This window comes from Camellia sinensis, chromosome 5, assembly GCF_055761805.1.
Source record: "Camellia sinensis isolate YWXY chromosome 5, ASM5576180v1, whole genome shotgun sequence".
Classification (NCBI taxonomy): Eukaryota; Viridiplantae; Streptophyta; class Magnoliopsida; order Ericales; family Theaceae; genus Camellia; species Camellia sinensis.
The window spans coordinates 213,614,139-213,623,025 of NC_138965.1; the positions used below are offsets into that span (position 1 = coordinate 213,614,139).

At 41.9% G+C, this 8,887-nt stretch overlaps 1 pseudogene; it reads right to left on the minus strand.

The window, feature by feature from the left end:
• Nucleotides 1-2,539: 2,539 nt before the first annotated feature.
• On the minus strand, nt 2,540-3,094 carry LOC145792084 (putative mitochondrial protein AtMg00860 pseudogene; annotated as a pseudogene).
• Between the last annotated feature and the right edge of the window lie 5,793 nt (nt 3,095-8,887).

Here is an 8,887-nt window from a genome sequence, read left to right on the forward strand (position 1 = left end):
ATGTTGATCCTAACACATATTTATCAAAGTGCAAATCAAGTCTTGTCCCTAGCATTTCATAAGCATCATAAGCATAACATAAACATGGAGAATTGTATACAATAAGATCATCCAAGTTCATAATTGAGCATGATCATGTAGAGAGAAGGAATAGAATGAAATTAACCACTGAATCAAACTAACATCAACACATACTCTCAAATTATTCCATACACAACCCATGAATACCCCATATCAAAGACAATTCTACTCACCAACCATCTCTATCCAAGACAATACCTAAATTTACATACCTTGAGGGTTAAGGCTTCAAATTCTCCACCTCCTTTATCACTCTTCTTCACCCTACTTCTCAACTCCCTCTCTAACCCAAGCTTTTCTCAAGTCAAAGTGTTTTTTTTTTAGGGACATGATACATAAGACATAGATATATATATATATATATATAAGATGTGGATAAGGACAAAAATGAATCAGCTTACACATTCCAAATTGAAATTTCACCGATATGCTTAATATTACCTAAATATTATGCTGAGCTCAAATATAACATCAATTTCAGATTCTCATGCCTCTAGGGCTCTCAATTTCTGTTCTAGACGTTTTAATGGTAACGGATACCTTTCTTATCCAACAGATAAAATCTCAAACGTTTCTCATTAAGCATTTCAATGCACAAAATAAGTGACTTAACCATATCAGAAACACATGCGAGGGTCGGGCTATTACACTCTCCCCCCCTTAAATAAGTTTGGTTCCTCAAACTTGTTTTACCTCAGGACGGAAACAGATGCAGATACTGGTGTTGCATATCCTCCTCTTTTTCCCAAGTTGCTTCGGTTTCGTAATGTTCTTGCCATTCGACTTTTACCATTGGAATCTCTCGATTTCGTAATTGCTTCACTTGTCGGTCCAGAATTCAAATTGGTTTCTCTTCATAATTTAACTTGTCATCCAACGCAATTTGGTGATAATCTATCACATGTGACGGGTCCGGAAGGTATCCTTGGAGCATAGAGACATGGAACACGTTATGAACTTGGCTCATATTTGGAGGAAGGGCAACTCGATAAGCTACCAGACCCACTCTCTCCAGAATCTGAAAGGGCCCAATATATCGGGGTGTTAACTTACCCCTTTTTCCAAATCTCGGATGCCCTTTCATTGGGGTGACTTTCACGAACACATGACTACTCACGTCGAATTCCAAATCCCTTCGTCGGTTATCCGCGTAACTCTTCTGTCTGCTTTGGGCCATTTTCAATCTTTCTCGGATACATTGGACCTTTTCAGTTGTCAACTGCACAATTTCAGGCCCTAGCGATGCTCTATCTCCAACTTCAGTCTAACACACGGGGGAACGACACGGTCTTCCATATAAAGCTTCATAAGGGGCCATTTCAATACTCGAATGATAACTATTTTTGTATGCAAATTCTACCAACGGTAAGTGGGTTTCCCAACTTTCTTAGAAATTCAACACACACATACGGAGGATATCTTCCAACGTTTGTATCGTTCTCTCGGACTGACCGTCGGTCTGAGGGTGGAAGGCTATGCTAAATTTGAGTTCTGTACCCATAACTTCTTGCAGACTTTGCCAGAATCTTGAAACAAACTTTGGATCCCTATCTGACACAACTGAGACCAGAATACCATGAAGCCTGACAATTTCATTTACATAAAGTACTGCGAGTTTATCTGCATTATATTGAGTCTTCACTGGTAGGAAGTGAGTAGACTTAGTTAATCGTCCACAATCACCCATATAGAATTCATACCCCGAGGAGTCCGTGGTAACCCCACAACAAAATCCATAGTCAAGTGTTCCCACTTCCATTTCGGAATTGGAAGGGGTTGCAACAACCCCGCTGGTCTCTGGTGTTCTGCCTTTACTTGCTGACATTGTAGACATTTAGAAACGAACTCGGCGATTTCCTTTTTCATACCTGGCCACCAAAAATTTTGCTTCAAATCTCGGTATATTTTGGTGCTTCCCAGATGCATCGCAAACTTCGAGGCATGTGCTTCTTCCATCAATTTTCGTTTAAGCTCCAACACATTGGGAATACATATTCGGTTTTGAAATTTGAGTACCAAATCCATTAAGCTGAACCCTGGTTTTGGTTTTGTCCCTAACTCATCACATATCTTCCTTAGAGTTTCATCCTTCATTTGGTGTACCTTAATTTCTTCGAGTAAGGTTGGTTGAGCCATTACTGTTGCTATTACGGCCTCCTGTCCATGTATCAGAAAATCCACATTCATCTTGTCCAAGTCAGTTACCAATTCCTTTTGCTCCGTAAATAGGTTTGCCAAACCTCTCATATTTTTCCGACTAAGTGCATGTGCGACTGTGTTGGCTTTACCAGGATGGTAATGAATCTGTGCAAATCATAGTCTTTAATCAACTCTAACCACCGCCGTTGTCGCATATTCAACTCCTTCTGAGTAAAAAGGTACTTGAGACTTTTGTGATCGGTATAGACTTCGCAAGTAGTGCCATACAGATAATGCCGCCATATTTTCAAAGCAAAAACTACTGCTGCAAGCTCAAGATCATGTGTGGATAATTCTTCTCATGGGGTTTAAGTTGACGTGAAGCATAAGCAATAACCCTTCCACTTTGCATAAGCACACACCCTAATCCTTTATGGGACGCATCACTGTAAATCACAAATCCTTCAGTACCAGACGGTAAGGCCAGAACTGGAGCTGTAGTTAATTTTGTTTTCAATTCCTGGAAAGCTGATTCCCGCTCTTCTGACCATTCAAATACAACTCCCTTTCGAGTTAGTTGTGGAAGCAGCACAACGATTTTAGAGAAATCTTGAACAAATCGCCGGTAATAACCGGCTAACCCCATAAAACTATGCACCTCAGTCACATTGGTAGGAGTTGGCCAATTCACAATCGCCTCAATTTTGTGTGGATCAACAGAGACTCCCTCTTTTGTTATCACATGCCCCAGAAATGCTACCTCATGTAGCCAGAATTCACATTTCTTTAACTTTGCATACAGCTTCTTTTCTCGGAGTGTTTGAAGGATTACGCAGAGATAGTTCTCGTAAGCTTCTGCACTCCTAGAGTACATAAGGATATCATCAATAAAGACCACCACAAACTCATCTAAATAAGTGTGGACGCACCCTCGTGGGCCTCACCACAGTTCAGACTCAATTTGTGTCGGTTCTTAATCTGATCTCGCAATGTGCAATGCATGACTGATAAATCACCAAAGAGTCCAAATTCGGCAAATCATTTTGAAAAATAAATTTTTAGAAAGAAGTGCCAAACATGGACTGCTTTGCCAGATACAGAGTCGCCACTTAAAATTTTTATTTTTGGAGAAATTTAGGAAACCCTGACTCGTTGCCTAAGGCCACGTGTCCTTCATCACCAAAGTTGCCTCGGCTCGGGAACTTGGGTATGATTGGGGAAGGTCAGCTATGAGCACCTCCGCTCGCCCGATCAAAGATCGGCCTTTACTAACCATGATATCGAGTTTTGAAAACGTTATGTGTTTTTATTCTGGTTATTAGCCTAGATTTACTATGTGATACGCACATCATACAAGTATAGACTGAATCGCCTGATTTGGAACAAAACATTTCATGTTTGTTTTTAAAACGGTTTGCTACTCGCAAGTAGGCTAAAATGCAGATTTTGCCACTCTCAAGTGGGCTTTAGAAAACATGATTTTTCCACTCGCAAATGGGCTTACAACTTGAAATGATTTATTCTAATTCAGATAATCCAACCTTCACCCACAGGCATTCAGACACTTATATCACATAAGCACATAGCCTCATGGTAAGCATGCTATCATGGCAAACACTCACACGCATGCGGTATGCTAAAGCATAAAAGCTTACTGTAGACACCCCATTTTTGACCGTCCTCAAGACTTGGACGTCATCGTTTGAACACTCGATGATTATCCCTGTTCATGTTCGTCTTGAGTTCTCAGAGGTTTCGGCTACGCGCCTTGCCTCAAGACCTCTCGACTTGTTTGTTTTGTGTTTGGTTTTACATCAAACACTTACTGTTTTGCTTCTGAGGGTGGGAAATAGCTTGTAGGCCATCCCCACACCTCACCGGCCATGGCTTGAGGCCACCGGCCTTGTTTCCTTGCCATCGGCCACTGGTGATGGCCGGTCGGCACTGCTTATGGTCGGTCGGCCAACTTTGTTGGCCGATTAGCCACTTTTTCTGGCTGAGACCTTTTCTTGAGGGGGGTTTGAACCTTTTGAACCCCCTATTTTAGCTTCTTGAGGAAGCTTGAACCTTTTGAACTCTTGGTGTTAGCTTCTTGAGGAAGCTTGAACCTTTTGACCCTTTTTAGCTTCTCCAAGAAGCTTGACCCTTTTTTTTAGCTTCTCCAAGAAGCTTGATCCTTTTTTAGCTTCTCCAAGAAGCTTGAACCTTTTGACCCTTTTTAGCTTCTCCAAGAAACTTGACCCTTTTTTAGCTTCTCCAAGAAGCTTGATCCTTTTTTAGCTTCTTGAAGAAGCTTGAACCTCTTGACCCCTTTGCCTAGCTTCTCTAAGAAGCTTGGCCCTTTTGCTCCAAGCTTCTAAGAAAAGCTTGGCCTTTTTGCTCAAAGCTTCTAAGAGAAGCTTTGCCCCCTTGGTTTCTCTATAAAAAGAGGGCCTCTCCTCCCCTTTAGAGGGTTAGAAAAATCTGATATATAGGATATATATATCACTCCCTCTCTATATCTCCCTCTCTCTCTACATTTGTGTGGGTTAGAGGGTTCAAAAGGGTCTAGTTCTTGCACATTTACACTACAACTCTTGGCCTAACACCTCCATCATCAACCTAAGGAGCTTGGAGGCCATTTTCAAAGGCTAAGAGACTGTTTTTTTGGACCAAGAGGCTGCTGTCCCCTTTTGACTACAAAAGTAACTCCTTCTCCCTCTTTATTTTCCGTTTTTGCACACACTTTTAGCCTATCTTTCTTGCTGTTTTGAGCTTTGTGTATAACATAAAAAAGTTCTTTTTTTTTTGTGTGTGTTTAAGATACTTCATTAAGGTCACTTTTGTGTTTGGGGTCGTTTACCCCCTCTTAGGCCTTGTTTGACCTCGTTTTTGTGTGTTTTTGGTGAGCTTCGGGACCACCTTGTTTGGGCCTCCTCACCACTGAAATCCCTCAAGATTTCAGTGGTGAGGATAGTGGTTTGAGGTCCTGAGAAGGAGGGGGCCATCCCCTCTCCTTATTGTCTTGATTACTTGCATTTTTGGCCTTACAAAGGAGCTCTTATTTGCAAGCTTCCAAGCTTTATTTCCAGCATTTTTCAGTGGGTTTTAGGACCCCCATAAGTCATTTCCAGACCTGGTTTTGCTATGATAAGTGTCCTTGTTGCATGTGTAGAGTAACCCTCTTATTGGCCTTTCAAAGGAACACATCTTTCTTGCATGCATGGACCTTGTTTCCATAGGTTTTTGGGGCTTGTTTGACATACCATGTTACTGTTTTTAGCTGGTTTGATGAGCTCTCACATGCTTCATATAGGTGTAGTGTAAATCATGCTTACTAGCCTATGTTGCATGTTGTTTTGGCCAAGCATGCTAGCTTATTTAGGCTACATTTCATACATGTTTTAGCATTATTTTGGGCTGCATAGGGACTGTTTGGGGCTGGTTTCATCATTTCGAGCATCGCTTTGCATGTTTATAGTGTATTGCATTTCACTAGCTTTAGTGCTTGAGTCCTTAACAATGCATTACATGAGTGTTTGCATGCTTTTGAGTCATTTTGGAGTCATTTGGCATGCCATTTGAGATCTGGAACATGCACCATTGTATGCCATATTCCCTCCTTGCCATGCTTTGGTAGAGTTGCATTTTTGTACCTTAAGCTTGGTTAATGCATTGTGCATGCATTCCATGTATTTTATTGCCTCACTTGCATCATTATGGCCATTGATTTTGGCATGCTTGCGAGCTATCCATGTTAGTTTAAGTCCATCATCGCATGTTGTTGCATGCCATATTTGTTTACATATTTAGGTTGTGTGCCTATTGCATATTAAATGCATTGCATAATCATGTTGCATTAGCCTTGCTTGCATGCTTAGGTTGCATTGCATTGTGCATGCATCCCTTGCCTCTTGATTAACCATGATAGAGGTTGGGGCCTTTGATGTGTTTTGTGTGTGCATTTCATTTGATATTGAAGTTGCACACTTGGCTTTTGGGCCATCACGCATTGAAATGCACGATTGGTGGTCCGAGAATCGAGCACCATACCCCTCTGAGTCACAAACATGATAAGGGATGTGGTGGTGCACACATTTGCTTAAAATGCATTGCCATGCCATGTTTTGCTCTCTACTGCTGTCAAAACAAGTTCTGCAGGAAGATTTGGCCGGCCGGCCATCTATACTGCCGACCGGCCATCCATTGTTGGCCGATGGCTTTACAGATGGTCGATGACCATCCGGACATGGCCGGTGGTGTTCTATCTTAGCTGGTGGTGTTCCACAGTGTCCATAGAGTGCTCCCTGGGACTTGTGCAATTTTCAGAGGAGCAGAGCAGGGAAAACAGAGGCAAACTTGTGCATGGCGTGGGATTTCCAAGCAAACCCGAACACGCATTGCATTGGGCCCTCTTCCCGAGGCTGTTTACTACTTTCTTAGATTAGTTAATTTGCTTAACTAGTTTAACTAGTTTATTTTGTCTGCAATAATTAACTAGCTTGTAGGTTAGTTAATTGTATTATTCTTTTGGTCCCTTCGAGCGAGGGCAAATTTGTAATAAGTGTGGGTGCGTGTGTGCATGTCTTCCAACCCCCACTTCTTTCTCCCTTTTACTTACTTGCTTTGATGGTTAGTATTAGGGCATATTTAATTTAGCATACCTCATGCTATGCATGCGTGCATCATTCTTTTGTCTTGCATGCACCGGGCTCGGCGCATCATACTAACTGCATTGTATTTCAATTCTAAGTTGAATACGTGTTAGTTGTAGCTTCATCATATGCCATCCATAGATTAGCCGAGCTTATTGTAGCTGCATCTTGCATGCGTTGCATTAGCCATCTTAACATGAACTAGGATCACGCATATGATTACTAACTAGTTTCTATTTTGGCTTGGAGTACTCGGTAAGCATTTATGTTTTAGCATCCTTGCATGCGTGTGAGTGTTGCCATGACAACATGCTTACTATGAGGCTACTTGCTTATGTGATATAACTGCTTGAGTGCCTGTGGATGGAGGTTGAATTACCTAAATTGGGATAACGCATTAAAACTGTGAGTTTTAAGCCCACTAGATAGTGGCAAAACCATCTTTTCTAAAAGCCCACTTGAGGGTGACAAAACCTGCATTTTAGCCTAGTTGCGAGTAGCAAACCATTTTCAAAACAAGCATGAAATGTTTTGTTCCAATTTAGGCGATTTGGTCTATACTTGTTTGCTGCGCGCATAACATAGTAATTCTAGGCTAATAAATGGAATAAGAACACATAACGTTTTCAAAACTAGATATCATGGTTAGTAGAGGCCGATCTTCGGATCGGGCGAGAGGGGGTGCTCATAGCTGACCTTCCCCAATCGTACCCAAGTTCCCGAGCCGAGGCAACTTTGGTGATGACGGACACGTGGCCTTTGGCACCGAGTCAGGGTTTCCTAAATTTTCCAAAATAAAATATTTAGGTGGCGACTCTATATCTGGCAAAGCAGTCCATGTTTGTCACTTCTTTTCTAAATATCTGTTTTTCTCAAAACGATTTGCCGGATTTGGACTCTTTGGTTCAGATTAAGAACCGTGACAATTCGAGAGTCCGAACTGTAGTGAGCCCAATATGAACAGAATGGGGGTTCTCCCTCCCGGGGTGTTCGGGGACGTCTACACTTACCGAGTACTCCAAGCCAATACAGAAACTAGTTAGTAATCATGTGCATGATCCTAGTTTATGTTAAGATGGCTAATGCAACACATGCGAGATGCAACTACAATAGGCTTGGCTATTCTAAGATGGCATGCTACAGCTAACACGTATTCAACTCGGAATTGAAATACAATGCAGTTAGTATGATGCACCGAGCCCGGTGTATGCAAGACAAATGTATGGATGCAAACATGTGAGCATAAGTATGCTAATTGAAACATGCCCTAATCTAACCATCATGAGCTGGTAAATAAAAGGGAGAAAGACGTGGGGTTGGAAGACATACATCACACGCACACACACTTATTACACAATTGACCTCGCTCGGAGGGTCCGAATAAATAATACAAACCAAATGAATAATTAACCACTCTAGCTAACTAAATATTACAAAACTTCTAATTAATTAACACATTAATTACAAAAAGGAGGTGGCCACAGCTCCGCCTCGGAATGCTTAGATGATGCATGCTTGATTCGCTTCACTTGGAAACACGATGCCATGCCACTGTTGCCTCTGTTTGCATTGTTCCGCACCTCTGAGGACTGTGAAAATCCTGGAGATGCCTTTGAGTTTCTCCCTGAGCATTGTGAGATGCCACCGGCCAAGGTAAAGATCCACCGGCCATTGATAAATGGTCATCAACTAGTTGTGAAGAAATCGGCCAGATATTTTTGGTCGGTCGGCACTTTATGTAGTCGGTCGGCCAAACATTCCTGTAGAATCCTGTTTTGACAGCAGCAGAGGACAGACAGTGCATGGCATGGAATTTTCAAAACAATGTGTGCATGTCCACTCTCCCTATCATGTTATGGACTCAAGGGAGTGTGGGCCTCGGTCCTCGGGACACCAATCACATTTTTCGATACATGATGGCCAAAGGCACCAAGTTTGCAAATCAATGTAAATGAATGCACAAAACCAATGAATGCTTCACACCCTATCATGTTGAGATCAAGGGCATCGGCGACCGAGAGTTGAGATGCGTT